This window comes from Pinus tabuliformis, chromosome 3_2, assembly GCF_031772625.1.
Source record: "Pinus tabuliformis cultivar Carrire ecotype Pingquan chromosome 3_2, CPIR1, whole genome shotgun sequence".
Lineage (NCBI taxonomy): Eukaryota > Viridiplantae > Streptophyta > Pinopsida > Pinales > Pinaceae > Pinus > Pinus tabuliformis.
In genome coordinates, this window is record NC_142302.1 from 1,258,377,684 (window position 1) to 1,258,395,086 (window position 17,403).

Below are 17,403 nucleotides of genomic sequence, written 5' to 3' on the forward strand. Positions count from 1 at the left end.
GATTTGAAAGTTCATCTTCTCTTCTCGATATTTTGAGAAACACTCCGTGATTCCCGTCATATGCCACTAGGCTCCACTGTCTATATACCATACTTCTGATCATGCAACACTAGTCATGCACGCCACTTCTTCTTCCAACTTGGAAGCCAACATAGAGAAATTGAAATCTCTCTCTCTTGTGCAATCTTCTGAAAATCTGCGTGAGTCCCCTGAGGTGGATGACTATGCATCGTGGTCTCGACCCATAACTGATTTTCCCTTTCTGTCTTTGATTACATGCTCTGATACCATGTGAAAATTCTATCACTGCAGCAACTGATTTACTTTTCCTACTTATTTTATCATAAGTTATTCATGAAATTACTTCAACAAACATTAAAATAAATTTTGTTGCAGATATCACATCGTAATAAAGAAACAAACATATGCACACATTGACACGGTTATTTTGGACTAATGTCCCCGGAAAAACCCAATGTGGGAAAATTGGTGCAACAAGGGAAGATTTTATTATTCAACAATTTTCTTGTACAACAAGGTGCCAACCTAGCTTACCCACAGATAGACAAACTTCCAACACTTTTCTAAATCCAGTGTAGGCCCTACTGACCTCTGCTACAGCCTGAAACCCTCTGCGCAGCCTCTCTAGGCTTCTGCGTCACTCCTGCAGCCTCTGCATGGATGAGGCAGACCCTTCTGGCTCTACGCAGTATCTGTTGCCTCTGTGTGGCTTCCTCTGGCTTTGCATCTACCTCTTCTGCGTTGATCTCCCGTATCTATGTTCCATACTTGCTGCCTCCTAACTGCTCTTTAGACCACTAGTTCAATTTCTCAACAAACCCCGCTTCAGAAATTAAACTGACTAGTCTCCCTCAGTGTATTCTCCAAGTGCCCCTCAAGCCTCCTCCTATACTTTTTCTATTGACATATCAACGACCGAGATTAAGTCCCCAATCAACGGCTAAGATTAGATCTGGCTTGATCCATGTCTTTTGGACCATTCTAACACAGATTCATATTAATACACATTAATATTTTATTTTCCTTAAGTTTAGACTTAGGGACTCCATTAAAAATATTAATTATTTTAATTTCTCCTAATCTGTTTAGAATTTTCCCAAGCCCCTTCTGGGTATTGGAGATCTTATGTGCCCCAACCTCTCCACCAAATTTCGTGGCTAGAGCACATCCGATGCTACCCCAAATCAATAAACATTGTCTCAATATATGAAGGTATTTTAGTCCCATCTATATATGAGATTCTCTGCCAATCAGATCTCACTCTTTGTCATCACAATGTATCGATATCATATCTAGAACTTTCTCAAACATCTCTCCAAAAAGTTTCTCCGTCTACCTCATAACTAGCCATGCTAGAAACCTCATACTCAACCTCGGTCGTGCTTAAAGCTACAGACATTTAATATCATGGCAAATCTCATACTAAGGTAGGACCCAAATGCGCTCATCAATAATAGTCCCAAACATCATCAGTACATCCATGCAATCACATATCATAGGAAGAATGTCTTAGTAAAAAAATTGTTCATTCCATGCAAATATTTCGAAGGGTGCTCGATGGCAACTCTATGTGTATGAAGCGACTCAATCATAATCGACTAAGGTTCTATGTACAACATATATGATACGGACAGGTGTTCAATCAGAACATCAATGCTTCAATCAATTGTCGATTGCCAAGTTGAGTTCAACAATATCTCTTCACAACTTCTTGAAATTCAATTGGAGTGTCCAAGGATTTGCATTTCCACTTTCCAACACTTTTTATTTTCCCAACATCAGAAATTGATTCATCATGCCATGTTTCATTATTGCGAGCTTCGTAAGCCATGTCCCTCTTACTTAGATCATCAGAGGCTCATTATCTTGGAACACTTTTGAAGTAGAGGTTTGGATCAACACATCATCCTGGCTTCACCAGATAACTGTCAACGTGGACACATCAAGATTGAGGAGCTTGCTTCATACAATGCTCTCTGCAAACATAACACTTTACCAAGCCAATATGCTCATTGTCTGCGGTCAATTGTCGAACACTACGGTCACTCAGCAAAATCTTCGGACAATTTAAATTCCATCATTTAGGTCTTGGCAACATAGAGGAGTCATTAAGCGATTGTAGCATCCCAGTCGCAACCTTAAGCCTCGCATGCGAGCGACTGGGATTAGATCTAGATTGCAGCAAGCGAGCGACTGAGATTCTGAAACCCTAATCCCGAGTCGAATAGATGGAGATTTGTTCCCGCGACGGAAGGCTCCAGTCGCATGGATGAGCTTCTGTGCAAGCTACTGCAGTCAACTTCTTCTTGCGGTGTGCCAGCGACTAAGGCCTAAAACCCTAAAATTGAGATGCGATCTTTGGACCTTGCAATTTCACCTCAAAGCGAACTCATTCCTCCGCAGACCTGCCTCAAGCCTATGTGAGCCAAAACCAAGAAAGAGAATAGAAGAATGTCTCATATTGATATCCAAATGAGGTTGAGGTCACTTATATTTATAGCCTTCCAAGAGTGTCCACTTTGCTTTAGGGTCGACCTTATCAAATATGCACATGTGGGCTTTTCTTCATAAGTACACTTTCCCTTGCCCAATTTGAGTGATCTTTACGTTGATTTTGGTCCTCTCGAAAAGAGGAATTCAATGCAATCATCATCTTCATCAAATGAGTTGTCCAAAGTGGAATTGACCACAGTTGCATATTTTTAACATCAATTTCAACTACCCCTTATTGTTATATTATTCCCTCTAACTACTTAGTGGGCATATATTTTACCCACCAGCTTACCAAGTAGGCCTATTCCATGATTATAGCCACATTAAATTAATTACCCCCTTGAGAATCTCTCTAGGTACCCCATATTATCCTTCTTACGTATGTTACATGGTTTTCAACATGAGTTCTTTAAACATAGTTCATGATCTTGATGACCATATTGTCAATCTATTAGATCATGTTGTTAGCATAGATTTTGCACATACTTGGTCTCATCCCACTATTCATTTGATCCACAAATTGAGTTTCAATGTCAATCCTAATAGTTATTGGTTGATCATGGTTAGTCAAACATGCTCAAATATCTATACTATTTCCCTTGATCTAAAGATATTTCAAGAAATTGAGCGGAGACACCTTAGAGCTAGAAGATAGGCTAGGTTTTGACAAGTGCACTATATCCTTGATTCCATCCTGACATTCCGAGCTATCATTGAGGAGGTGAGACATTGCTTTTAAAAAGTATAATGTTGTTTTGCACAGTTTCAAAAAGCATTTGACCCACCACCGCAAAAGGCCATGTTCCAGAGACTCAAAGACGTTGACATTTTTTAGACGCTCTTAATCATCAACATACATATATATAAGCCTATCCTTATTCATCTTTCCACAACACATGGGTACTTAGATTTTATTAGGAGCACTATTGGAGTCAACAAGGTTGCTTGTTATCCTCCACCTTGTTTTGGATTTACATTAGCGAGTTGTAGTCCTTCCTTCATGAGCATATACAAGACAACATTGGTTGCCTTCTTCACTAGATTCTAATATCTATTATGTTTTTTGTCAATGATATAATCCTCTTGGCATCACCTTCAGAGGGCATATAGTGACTCTAATGAATTGGCTCTTTCCTATGATCTTTGAGAGTTGATAATCAACCTGGGTAAAACCAAGGTTATGGTCTTTAATATGTCAAAAAAGGTCATCTCACAACATCAAAAGGTCATCTCACAACATCACTTATTTAAAGGGAGTGTTGGAATTTCTAAGTCTAACAGTCAGAAATTCTTCCTGTACTATCTGATTTATTTCTTCCTACTTGTTCAGTTACTTAACAAGTTATTTGCCATGTAAATACTAAAAATAAATACAAGTATAGTATCAACACATACAGATCATCAACTGAAAGAAACAAGAACACAAGTGACACAGTTATTTTTGGACTAATGTCCCCAGAAAAACCCAATGCGGGAAAACTGATGCAGCTATTCAGAGGGTTTTATTATTATTCAGTTTCAGAATACAACCAGGGTGTCAAAAATGGCTCACCCAACAAAGAATTCCCTCGGTAGTAGTACCTCTCATTCAGAGACAGGTATTCCAGCTAAATCACTGGATGAACGATTCCATAACAACAATACAACTTATGTTGCTCTGCGTTATCCTGATAAGGACTGCGTCACCTTATCCAGCGCTCCAGCTCCAATCTGTCCCACGAAAATCTCCCAGCGCTACCTCTAGGGCCTACGTCAGCCTCTCTAGCCCAGCGTCAGCCTCTCGAGGCTCTGCATCAGCCTTTGGAGCCTCTACGTCTCACACACTGGCTCTACGTAGCTCCTGGTTGCCTCTGCATGGCCTCTCGCTGGCTCTGCATCAACCTCTCCTGGCTTCCGCGCTGATTCTCCTGGTACTAACTCTGCCTCTTTGCTATGTATTCACTGCCACTCAACTGCAACTTTGATCACTCACTCAATTTGCTCAGCAAACCCTGCCCCAGAAAAGCGAGTTCTTGATCTCTCTCGGTGTATTCTCCAACTAACCCTCAAGCCTCCTCTTATAATTTTCTTATTGGTCCGTCAACGGCTGAGATTAAATCTCTAATCAACGGCTAAGATTAGATTTGGCTTGATCCATGACTTTTGGAACATTCTAACTCAGTTTTATATTAATTCACATTAATATTTTATTTTTCCTAAGTTTAGACTTAGGAATTCCATTAAAAATATTAATTATTTTAATATCTCCCAAACTGGTTAGATTCTACCCAAACCATTTCTGGGTCTTGGATATCTAATGTGTTATAGCCTCTCCACCAATTCTCATGGCTAGAGCACATCTGATGCTACCCCAAATCAATACTCCCTCTTAGCGAGGATTGTGCTCTAGTAATACTCCTCACTGAGTATCACCCTGATCATCCAGCATCGGTCCCTGTGCTGATGCTAGGCCTCTCTACCCAACATCCTCTGCATTACTGCATCATGTACTGCTACTCATGTCCCTGCCACTACCACTGTTGGATCCCTACGACAGCGCCCCCTGCATCTGTGCTGCTACCCATGGCCCTGCCACTGCCATTGTTACATCTGCATTGCATCCACTCTCATCATGTTGCATCATGTTGCCCATAGCACTGCTACTGCTAACTGTTGCACTGCAACTCAGTTACTGAGAAGTAAGTAATTGATCCTCCCAAATCTGACATCTTTATTAGACTAGAGACACTCCCGATGTTGAAGCTCCCTCTGTCGTTGACAAGTGCTCCCTCTCTAACCTTTGCGCTGCTGCAACAACTCCATGCATTTCGCATTGCTGCCTCACGCTGTCCTGGGACTCCTGCACTGTAGCACTCTCTGTCACTCCATCCACATTCGTCTCTACCGACGTCTGCCAGTCTTGCTACTCCTCTTCGGGGCTCCCGCAGCTAGGTATAATCCAAGAGGTTGGGTTCCTCGAGGATCCTGCCCCTCATCGCCTGTAGTCCGTCTGGCTACAACTCGATGTCTCCCCACCTCTTCTCTCGAGGTGCATGAGTACTCATGGCACTATCGTCATCAGTCTCCACTTCCTTCTCCGCCTTATCCGGCGCAACCTTGGTCTCAGAAGCCTCTCCCTTACTCTTCTTCCTAGGACACTGGTTCGCATAGTGACCCAGTTCCCCACAATGGAATCACTTGACCTTCGAGAGGTCCTTCTTAGTTCTTTTCTCCTGCAGATGCGAGAGACGCATCTTCTTCTTCCTCCTTCTTGATTCTGACCCCTTTTCTGCTACTCCCTGCCTTGGGCACCCGTCTGATCTCTTCTTGACTTAAAGCCTCCCACAATTCCTCCCAATCTGGAAGGCTCGTTCTGCCCATTACGCTCTAGACAAATACCTCCCAATCCTCTGAGACTATGCTCAATGCGGTCCTCACCATTAGTTCATGATCCGGTGTGGCCCCTATGGAAGTTAGTTGATCACAGATCTCCTTCAATCCACCGAGGAAGACATCCATCTGTTCTCCCTTCTACATATGATATGATCGCAGCTGGTTTTCAAGTAACATCCTCCTCTGCACAGAAGTATGCTAGTACAATTTCTCCATGGCCTCCCGCATCTCATTTGTCGTCTCCTTCTCGGCAATGTGTGGCACCACATGATCCTTGACACCATCAAGGATGATGCAGTTTTGCCCTGGCCATTGCCTCCTCGTACTTGTCATTTTTTGCTAGGTCAACCGGGTCGCTATCGTTTTCAAGACGAAGTGTTTGATGCGATCCCTGTCTAGAATGGACAAGATACTAGCCTTCCAGACTATGAAGTTTGAAGCTCCCTCTAGTCTATCCTGATCTCTTAGCCCATTCACTGCCATTTCATTGCTCCTCTTTCGACTCTATCAAGTTTCTCTACTTCCCATTTAGAAGTTCTCGGTTTGACTCCCTCTGAGCCTCGATTTCCCTTCTAAAAATCCCTCTACCAATCTTCGGCAGCAACTCCCTCCTTTGTCTTGCCCTGTTAGGTATTGTTCTGACCACAATACCCCACCAGCTTTGCTCTGCAACTCACCCACAACCTCCTATGCCCCATCAATCTGAAGGTTAGAACCTATAGGCTCTGCGCAATCCCGATACTGGCACCACGTAGGTCAGGTATGCTCCTCTCTGCCTTAGCGCTGATCCTCCTCTTGGCTCGAACTGATGACGCAAGCTCTCTGCGTCTGATCCAGGAGGATCTCGTCATATTAGTTGCACAGTTCACCGTCAGTGCTCAGTGTCGTCATCATTCAGTTCGGTGTCGTTCAGTTTCGATAGTGTCGATTATGGTTTAGGTTGTTCAGGTGATGTTAATGGTTTTCATGGTTATGGTTTTGTACCTGGCTGTTGACATGTGGTTGTAGTCAGTTCCGCCAGGATTTGGTCGTCGACATGTATTTGTCGTTCACCTCGCAGGTTTTGGGTTGTCAACATGATGTTGTCATCCACTTTACAGGATTGGTCATCGACATGTGTTGTCGTCCCCTTCTCAGGATTTGGGTGTCAAGAAAGGGTTGTCGTCACAAATGTCACTGGTGTCGACGATATGCATATGGTTTTATGTCACATTGTGACAAATGTGTTGTAAAAGGGTTTTTAATCCAAGGTGTGTAAAAGTCTATAAGACTTAACACATAAATCTAAGTCCTAAAACCTTTTAGCCTAAACCCTATGTTCTAACATATCAAAACCATTGTTGACACCTAATCCTTGTGATTGGGTGAATTTATGTAAATAGATAAATTAGAAATATGAATAGTCATCGGGAGATGAACTGAACAGTCTCTCCCTCGTTGGAAATAATACTGAGAAGGGGGGTGAGGGGGGGGGTCAATCAGTATTAGCAAATCAGATACTTTTTCATTTTCATACTCAGATTTATATATGCTACTTTAGTTAAGGATATCCGCGTATATACGCAACTGTGTTAAATGCAACTACAGTACATCCAGTAAACTTATGATTCAGTTAGTTCATCTTCAGTGAATGAATCAAAGCATTATTAACCATATGAACAGTAAACAGGTGCAGTAAAACAGAACATATCATCACACATAAGAAGCACACATGAACACCATGATATAAGGTGGAAACCCAATACGGGTGAAAACCCCCTGTTGCAATTCGTCTCTATCTTCCTTTAATAAGAAACTTCTTTTTACAATGGTACTGGTGCAGTCTTATACCAGTACGTCGGCTTCTACCTGCAGAAGACTACAACCTTCTTAGCTCTTGTACTAGCCGATCCATTTACTAGTACGTAGGCGCCGGCCTACTGAAGGCTCCAACCTTCACTCGTTTTCCCGCTGCTCCTGGAAGGGAGCTAGAACCCCCTGGCTCTTGTACTGGCCAATATGTTTAGTAGTACACAGGCACCGGTCTACGATCTTCTTTCTTCCTCCAGGGACCACGTTTCATAAATTTTCATACTGGATACTCCTGAAGCACAACACCATAATCTGAATCACCAATCTTTGAATCACCCAATACTGAAACACTGAGACCTTGTCAGTAACACAGTCACCAGAACACAGAACAGACAACAGAACTCTGCAACAATAACCAGATCATATCTCATAATGTATACGCTACTATGATGAACCAAACCCGCGTACATACGCTCTTTTACCAAAGCCAACCCACGTACAGATCTACAAATATTTACTCATAACTTTGCAACTGTTCCTGACATCAGTCATACCCAGATCATAACATTCATACAATAAAACATGTGTCAATAGATCTAGTCTATCCATAGTCAAACCATATAATGATAAACATTCTAAGCCTTAAGATCCCAATCCATCGTTCAACCTCCTCCACATGAGTGCATCCTTGGTTCAGATCAAGAAAAACATCACCAACCCATGTCCAGCATCTAGATCTTACTCTTCATCAGATATTCATCACTTGCACTCACCTTCCCTTGGCCTAATGATCTTCTCCTTATATAGTTTTGGGCTTCTCTCAATACCATGGTCCAAAACCACATAGAACCAATACCTTGGACCCAATACCTGGGGTCGACACTTCGGACCAAATACCATGGACCAATACCAAAATACCATGGACCAAAACCATGGTTTCCAACATGTACGCGACTTTCCTTATGTGAAACCGCGTGTGTATGTATACACACCTTTTATTCTGATAACCCACGTGTATACGCACTTTCATCAAGGTTAACCTGCGTATACCTCTCTCTTTACATGTTGTACTAAGATCTGTCTTTTGATTGAGTTGCCACCAGGGACATCACCTGTATCATACCTCTGAGTGAGTTTCCATTAAGGACAACACCTGTATCATAATGCCAACAATCTCCCCCTTTAGACTTGATGGCAACAACCACACCAAGTCACTCTCCCCCTTTGACATCAAGGGCAAAGGGCAGACCAAGCTGTTCTCTTCCTTGGTATACCTTCTGTTGTCCATACTCCCCCTGAGTACCCGCTGAAATCTTTGATTGAGCTCCCCCTTTGTACATGCCAAGATGTACCAATCCGTCCATGCTCCACCTGAGCACATGCAAGGTCTGCAAAAGCATAACATGAATCTATACATATCAATCTCCCAACCAAGTGGGAATGCACCATTTTAAACTCATCCACCCAACCAAGTGGGGATATACCAATTGTATATACATGACTCAACAACAAGAACCATTACATCATCCATCCCATGCATAGTGGGTAACAAAACAAAGACCAACAACCTAATCAAGACCATGATAAGCAACTATCATACACCATGTATGATATGCACCATAAGCATCTATCATTAGCATCCAGACCTGTAACCTACAATACTATTCTTTTGACCGATCAACAATAAGTAGAAAGATGTATCATTTAGCTACATAATCACTAAAGACTTCTCATAAAAATGCCAACAATGCATTATTTAAGTATATGCTCCCCCTGAACCTGTGCCATGCCATCATCAAACAGTGACTGAACCATACTTCTGTATTGCTGCTTTTCTTCAGAACATCATATACGCGACTTTGCAGCGTCTAACTTGCGTATATATGTGACTTTTCTTCATGAAAAATGCGTATGACATTTAGAACACAGAGGTTCCACATTTTCAGCGTCCTGTGAGTTTGTCATGTCTGTGTACTCTGCTATGCCACATATTTCTGGTTGTACTTCCTTTTTCTTCCATATCTTCAACTGTGATGATGTTTTCTCCTTTTGGTATGGTGTCCAAAATCTTCTACTGCATTCGTTTGCTATGTTTCCAAGCTTGTTACATGCATAACATCTTACACGTTTCATATTCCTTTTGTAGCAATCAACAGCTTTGTGACCAAACATATTGCAAGAAAAACAATATCCCTTGAAGTACCTAGAATGTGATGATCTTTCTGTGTGATGGTATTGAACCATTCTACTTCTGCATCCGGCTACAACATGTCCACGATTATGACATACATAACATTCAACCTTATTCATCGGAGGAAATAATCGTCTATCACTTCCACAATTAGGAGCAAAAGATTTTCTTTGAGGAATTTCTTTCCTTGGTTGTTGATGGGATTGTCCTCTCATCTCCTTGTTGAGCATTTCAGATTTTGCATTAGAGTTCCTTGTCTTACTTTGTGAACTAGATTCACCTTCAATAGATTCATGAAAACCAAGACCAGTTCTGATAATAGGAGACCTATATCATCCAAGATCTTAGTACTATCTTGAAATCGTAATAGTTTATTTTTTTCTTCTACTTTACCTTCAAGATATTTACCTCAACATGATGTTGTTCATCCTTTTCCAGACATTGCTTCTTCAAGGTCTCTTCAGACTTTCTTCCTTCTTCGATTTGTTGCCTTAGTTTGAGAATCTCCTTTTCTTGTCCTTCATTCAGCTCCTGCATCATTTGACGAACTCTGAAGGTACATTCCAGCTGAGCTTTTAACCTAATAATTTCTTCTTTGAGGGCACTCTCCCTTTTGCTAGGTAGATCTTGTTGATCTATGATTTTATCTGATGCTTCATTTGCTTGTCCATCTTCAATCTGAGGTGATTCAGGATCTGAATACTTGCTTCCACTCAACTTCAGGCTGTCATTGTTCCTTTGAGTTGTCTTCTTCTTTTGACGCGCTTTCTTTCCCATTGTTCTACGGATCTCCTTCAAGCGATCAAAGCTTCTACCAAAGGACTTGCTCTGATACTAATTGTTGGAAATAATACTTGGGGGGGGGGGGTGAATCAGTATTAGCAAATCAGATACTTTTTCATTTTCATACTCAGAATTATATACGCTACTTCAGTTAAGGATATCCGCGTATATACGCAACTGTGTTAAATGCAACTAGCGTACATCCAGTAAACTTATGATTTAGTTAGTTCATCTTTAGTGAATGCATCAGAACATTATTAACCATATGAACAGTAAACAGGTGCAGTAAAACAGAACGGATCATCACAGATAAAAAGCACACATGAACACCATGATATAAGGTGGAAACCCAATGTGGGTGAAAACCACCTGCTGCAATTCGTCTCTATCTTCCTTTAATAAGAAACTTCTTTTTACAATAGTACTGGTGTAGTCTTATACCAGTACGCAGGCTTCTACCTGCAGAAGGCTATAACCTTCTTAGCTCTTGTACTAGCCGATCCATTTACTAGTACGTAGGCGCCGATCTACTGAAGGCTCTAACCTTCACTCGTTTTCTAGTTGCTCTTGGAAAGGAGCTACAACCCCCTGGCTCTTGTATTGGCCGATATGTTTACCAATACGTAGGCGCCGGCCTACGATCTTCTTTCTTCCTCCAGGGACCACGTTTCATAAATTTTCATACTGGATACTCTGAAGCACAACACCAATCTCTAAATCACCCAATACTGAAACACTGAAACCCTGTCAACAACACAGTCACCATAACACAGAACAGACAACAAAACTCTGCAACAATAACCAGATCATATCTCATAATGTATACGCTACTGTGATGAACCAAACCCGCGTACATACGCTCTTTTACCAAAGCCAACCCGCGTACAGATCTGCAAATATTTACTCATAACTTTGCAATTGTTCCTGACATCAGTCATACCTAGATCATAACATTCATAAAATAAAACATGCGTCAATAGATCTAGTCTATCCATAATCAAACCATATAATGGTAAACATTCCAAGCCTTAAGATCCCGATCCATCGTTCAACCTCCTCCACATGAGTGCATCCTTGGTTCAGATCAAGCAAAGCATCACCAACCCATGTCCAACATCTAGATCTTACTCTTCATCAGATATTCATCACTTGCACTCACCTTCCCTTGGCCTAATGATCTTCTCCTTATATAGGTTTGGGCTTCTCTCAATACCATGGTCCAAAACCACATAGAACCAATACCTTGGACCCAATACCTGGGGTCGACACGTCAGACCAAATACCATGGACCTATACCAAAATACCATGGACCAAATACCACGGACCAAAACCATGGTTTCCAACATGTACGCGCCTTGCCTTATGTGAAACTGCATGTGTACGTATACGCACCTTTTATTTTGATAACCCGTGTGTATACGCACTTTCATTAAAGTTAACCTGCGTATACCTCTCTCTTTACCTGTTGTACTAAGATCTGTCATTTTATTGAGTTGCCACCAAGGACATCACCTATATCATACCTCTGAGTGAGTTGCCATCAAGGACAACACTTGTATCATAATGCCAACAATCTCCCCCTTTGGACTTGATGGCAACAACCACACCAAGTCACTCTCTCCCTTTGACATCAAGGGCAAAGGTCGGACCAAGCTGTTCTCTTCCTTGGTATACCTTCTGCTGTCCATACTCCCCTTGAGTACCTGCTGAAATCTTTGATTGAGCTCCCCCTTTGTACATGCCAAGATGTACCAATCCGTCCATGCTCCACCTGAGCACATGCAAGGTCTGCAAAAGCATAACATGACTCTATACATACATCAATCTCCCAACCAAGTGGGAATACACCATTTTAAACTCATCCACCCAACCAAGTGGGGATATACCAATTGTTTATACATGACTCAACAACAAGAACCATTACATCATCCATCCCATGCATAGTGGGGTAACAAAACAAAGACCAGCAATCTAATCAAGACCATGATCAACAACTATCATACACCATGTATGATCTGCACCATAAGCATCTGTCATTAGCATCCAGACCTGTAACCTGCAATACCATTCTTTTGACCGATCAACAATAAGTAGCAAGATGTATCATTTAGCTACATAATCACTGAAGACTTCTCATAAAAATGCCAACAATGCATTATTTAAGTATATGCTCCCCTTGAACTTGTGCCATGCCATCATCAAACAGTGACTGAACCATACTTTTGTACTGCTGCTTTTTCTTCAGAACATCATATACGCGATTGTGCAGCGTCTAACTCGCGTATATGCGCGACTTGTCTTCATGAAAAATGCGTATGAGATTTAGAACACAGAGGTTCCACATTTTTAGCTTCCTCTAAGTCTGTCATGTCTGTGTACTCTACTATGCCATATATTTCTGGTTGTACTTCCTTTTTCTTCCATATCTTCAACTCTGACGATGTTTTCTCCTTTTGGTATGGTGTCCAAAATCTTCTACTGCATTCCTTTGCTATGTGTCCAAGCTTGTTACATGCATAACATCTTACACATTTCATATTCCTTCTCTAGCAATCAACAACTTTGTGACCAAACATATTGCAAGAAAAACAATATCCCTTGAAGTACCTAGAACGTGATGATATTTCTGTGTGATGGTCTTGAACCATTCTACTTCTGCATCTGGCTGCAACATGTCCACGATTATGACATACATAACATTCAACCTTATTCATCGGAGGAAATAATCGTCTATCACTTCCACAGTTAGGAGCAAAAGATTTTCTTTGAGGAATTTATTTCCTTGGTTGTTGATGGGATTGTCCTCTCATCTCCTTGTTGAGCATTTTAGATTTTGCCTTAGAGTTCCTTGTCTTACTTTCTGAACTAGATTCACCTTCAATAGATTCATGAAAACCAAGGCCAGTTCTGATAGCAGGGGACCTTTGACTACTAAGAATATCATCCAAGATCTTAGTACTATCTTGAAATCGTAATAGTTTATTTTTTTCTTCTACTTTACCTTTCAAGATATTTACCTTAACGTGATGTTGTTCTTCCTTTTCCAGACATTGCTTCTTCAAGGTTTCTTCAGACTTTCTTCCTTCTTCCATTTGTTGCCTTAGTTTGAGAATCTCCTTTTCTTGTTCTTCATTCAGCTCCTGCAGCATTTGACGAACTCTGAAGGTACATTCCAGTTGAGCTTTTAAGCTAATAATTTCTTCTTTGAGGGCACTCTCCCTTTTGCTAGGTAGATCTTGTTGATCTATGATTTTATTTGATGCTTCATTTGCTTTTCCATCTTCAATCTAAGGTGATTCAGGATCTGAATACTTGCTTCCACTCAACGGCAGGCTGTCATTGTTCCTTTGAGCTATCTTCTTCTTTTGACGCGCTTTCTTTCCCATTGTTCTACGGATCACCTTTAAGCGATCAAGCTTCTACGAAAGGACCTGCTCTGATACCAATTGTTGGAAATAATACAAGGGGGGTGAATCAGTATTAGCAAATCAGATACTTTTTCATTTTCATACTCAGATTTATATACGCTATTTCAGTTAAGGATATCCGCATATATACGCAACTGTGTTAAATGGAACTAGCGTACATCCAATAAACTTATGATTCAGCTAGTTCATCTTCAATGAATGCATCAGAACATTAGTAACCATATGAACAGTAAACAGGTGCAGTAAAACAGAACATATCATCACACATAAGAAGCACACATGAACACCATGATATAAGGTGGAAACCCAATGTGGGTGAAAACCACTTGCTGCAATTCATCTCTATCTTCCTTTAATAAGAAACTTCTTTTTACAATAGTACTGGTGCAGTCTTATACCAGTACGCAAGCTTCTACCTGCAGAAGGCTACAACCTTCTTAGCTCTTGTACTAGTCGATCCATTTACTAGTATGTAGGCGCCAGCCTACTGAAGGCTCCAACCTTCACTCGTTTTCCAGCTACTCCTGGAAGGGAGCTACAACCCCCTAGCTCTTGTACTGGCCGATATTTTTACCAGTACGTAGGCGCCGGCCTACGATCTTCTTTCTTCCTCCAGGACCACGTTTCGTAAATTTTCATACTGGATACTCCTAAATCACAACACCATAATCTGAATCACCAATCTCTGAATCACCCAATACTGAAACACCGAAACCCTGTCAACAACACAGTCACCAAAACACAGAACAGACAACAGAACTTTGCAACAATAACCAGATCATATCTCATAATGTATACGCTACTATGATGAACCAAACGCGCGTACATACGCTCTTTTACCAAATCCAACCCGCGTATAGATCTGCAAATATTTACTCGTAACTTTGCAACTATTCTCGACATCAGTCATACCCAGATCATAACATTCATACAATAAAACATGCGTCAATAGATCTAGTCTATCCATAATCAAACCATATAATGATAAACATTCCAAGCCTTAAGATCCCAATCCATCGTTCAACCTCCTCCACATGAGTGCATCCTTGTTTCAGATCAAGCAAAGCATCACCAACCCATGTCCAGCATCTAGATCTTACTCTTCATTCGATATTAATCGCTTGCACTCACCTTCCCTTGGCCTAATGATCTTCTCCTTATATAGGTTTGGGCTTCTCTCAATACCATGGTCCAAAACCACATAGAACCAATACCTTGGACCCAATACCTGGGGTCGAGACGTCGGACCAAATACCATGGACCAATACCAAAATACCATGGACCAAATACCACGGACCAAAACCATGGTTTCCAACATGTACGCGCCTTTCCTTATGTGAAATCGTGTGTGTACGTATACGCACCTTTTATTCTGATAACCCGCGTGTATACGCACTTTCATCAAGGTTAACCTGCGTATATCTCTCTCTTTACCTGTTGTACTAAGATTTGTCCTTTGATTGAGTTGCCACCAAGGACATCACCTGTATCATACCTCTGAGTGAGTTGCCATCAAGGACAACACCTGTATCATACCTCTGAGTGAGTTGCCATCAAGGACAACACCTGCATCATAATGCCAACATCCCTCATGTATATAATAAAGACCTACCTGATGGAATAATACAAACGAATCATTTTTGCCTTATGGAGTTACTGCCTGGCCTGACATGGTATCAGAGCCAGCTCCTTTTTTTAGCTTTTATGTCCTTTGTAACTCCCTATTCTGCTCCTCTGCTCTCCATTCAAAAGCATTGTCCATACTGCCATTTTCCCTGTCTAATGTCTGTCCCAATTGCTATTTGTGTAGCCTGAATGTTTGACCACCTGAATGACCTGCTCCACGCAGTGCCTGTACGCTTGTCTATAATTCGTTGCCCATATAATTTAAGTTTTGACATTTTCGTTGTAGATATATTTTCGTTGTCCGTTTGCAGCCCAAGTTCTAATTATTCTCAATCACTGTTTACACAGCTATCATGTTGCCACCATAGTGGCTGCCGCTACAATTCTCCACCTCCGCCATCCGAATGAGCCTGTCTTTGCGTTTCTGATATTCACAAAACCATATCTGGTCTGTCGGTTCTTGTCTGAGGGGCGGAAGAAGGATACCCAAGTCGTGTTACCACTGCGCCATGCGGGTAAACCCACGACCTCACCTTTGATAATGCACTGTTTCACTACCTTAGCGTCGGGGTTCCGAGCTCATGCGTGGAGGCACCATGAAACATTTTGAAGCGAGAAATTTTTTTGATGATGCCTTTTTCTATTAAGCCGATAATGTCACGTTGCCATCCAATCTCCAGAACAATCATGCTCGAGATTTTCAACCGCAGACGACCCTACTCTCACTCTGATTCTGCTTCTTCATTGATTGCACTTGTGTCTTGACCTCATTGTTGCAGGCCGGATTTAGACAGAATTAAGATATATTCGAAAATGTTCGAGGGTTTGGTCCATCAATTATTGGTAGGCTACCTCGGAAACTATGTGAAAGATATTCACAAGGACCAGTTTCGGATCGGCCTCTGGAAAGGAGAGGTTTTGTTGGAGAATGTCAACTGTGCCTTACGCTCATGGTACTACGTTAATTGACCGTTGTTGCTGCGTTTTTTATTGTGAGAAGATGCAAACGTACCTTTGTTGGAACGCTGTCCTGGTGAAAGCTGCATATATATTGAATGTTGCCCCACTTTGTGTATGTACTGAAGTTTTTAGCATTATATTCAAGCTGGTCTCTGCCTAATTTGGTACGCTGCTGGTATATATGCTGCCTGATTTTGTGATACGCTGCTGGTATATACATCATTTTAATACATGCGTTGAACTATACGCTGCTCCATGCGTTGACTGTTTTGGACGCTGGCTATATATATATTAAAAAGTCTGTTGTATTTAAGCTGCATTACAGTCTTGGTGTATTACAATCTTGAACGCTGCCCAGTCTGAGTTCTGTAGTGTTTTGGAGAGACGTGGCATGGAATTGGTAAAGAACGGCAAGGAGTCACTGCAGTTCCAACTGAATGATAGTGAAAGATATGTGGTGATAGCATTAGGGCTTATGTTGTTTGTTTTATGATGACATGCCATGGTATAATATGTGAAATATATATTGCATGATTGCAGTTGATTTCATTTTTTGGAAAGTCATAGCAAATTATTATTAATTTTTTTGCTACGAATACTGTAATTATTTTTGGGCTCAGTTCAACTTTTTATGATGGAGAAGTTTGTTGAAAAAGTGAAGGGTTTGGAAAAGAAGACAACTCTTCTTGCACACAGAGAAAATAATCTTGCTCAAGATTCTTCCAGAGGAAGAGGTGG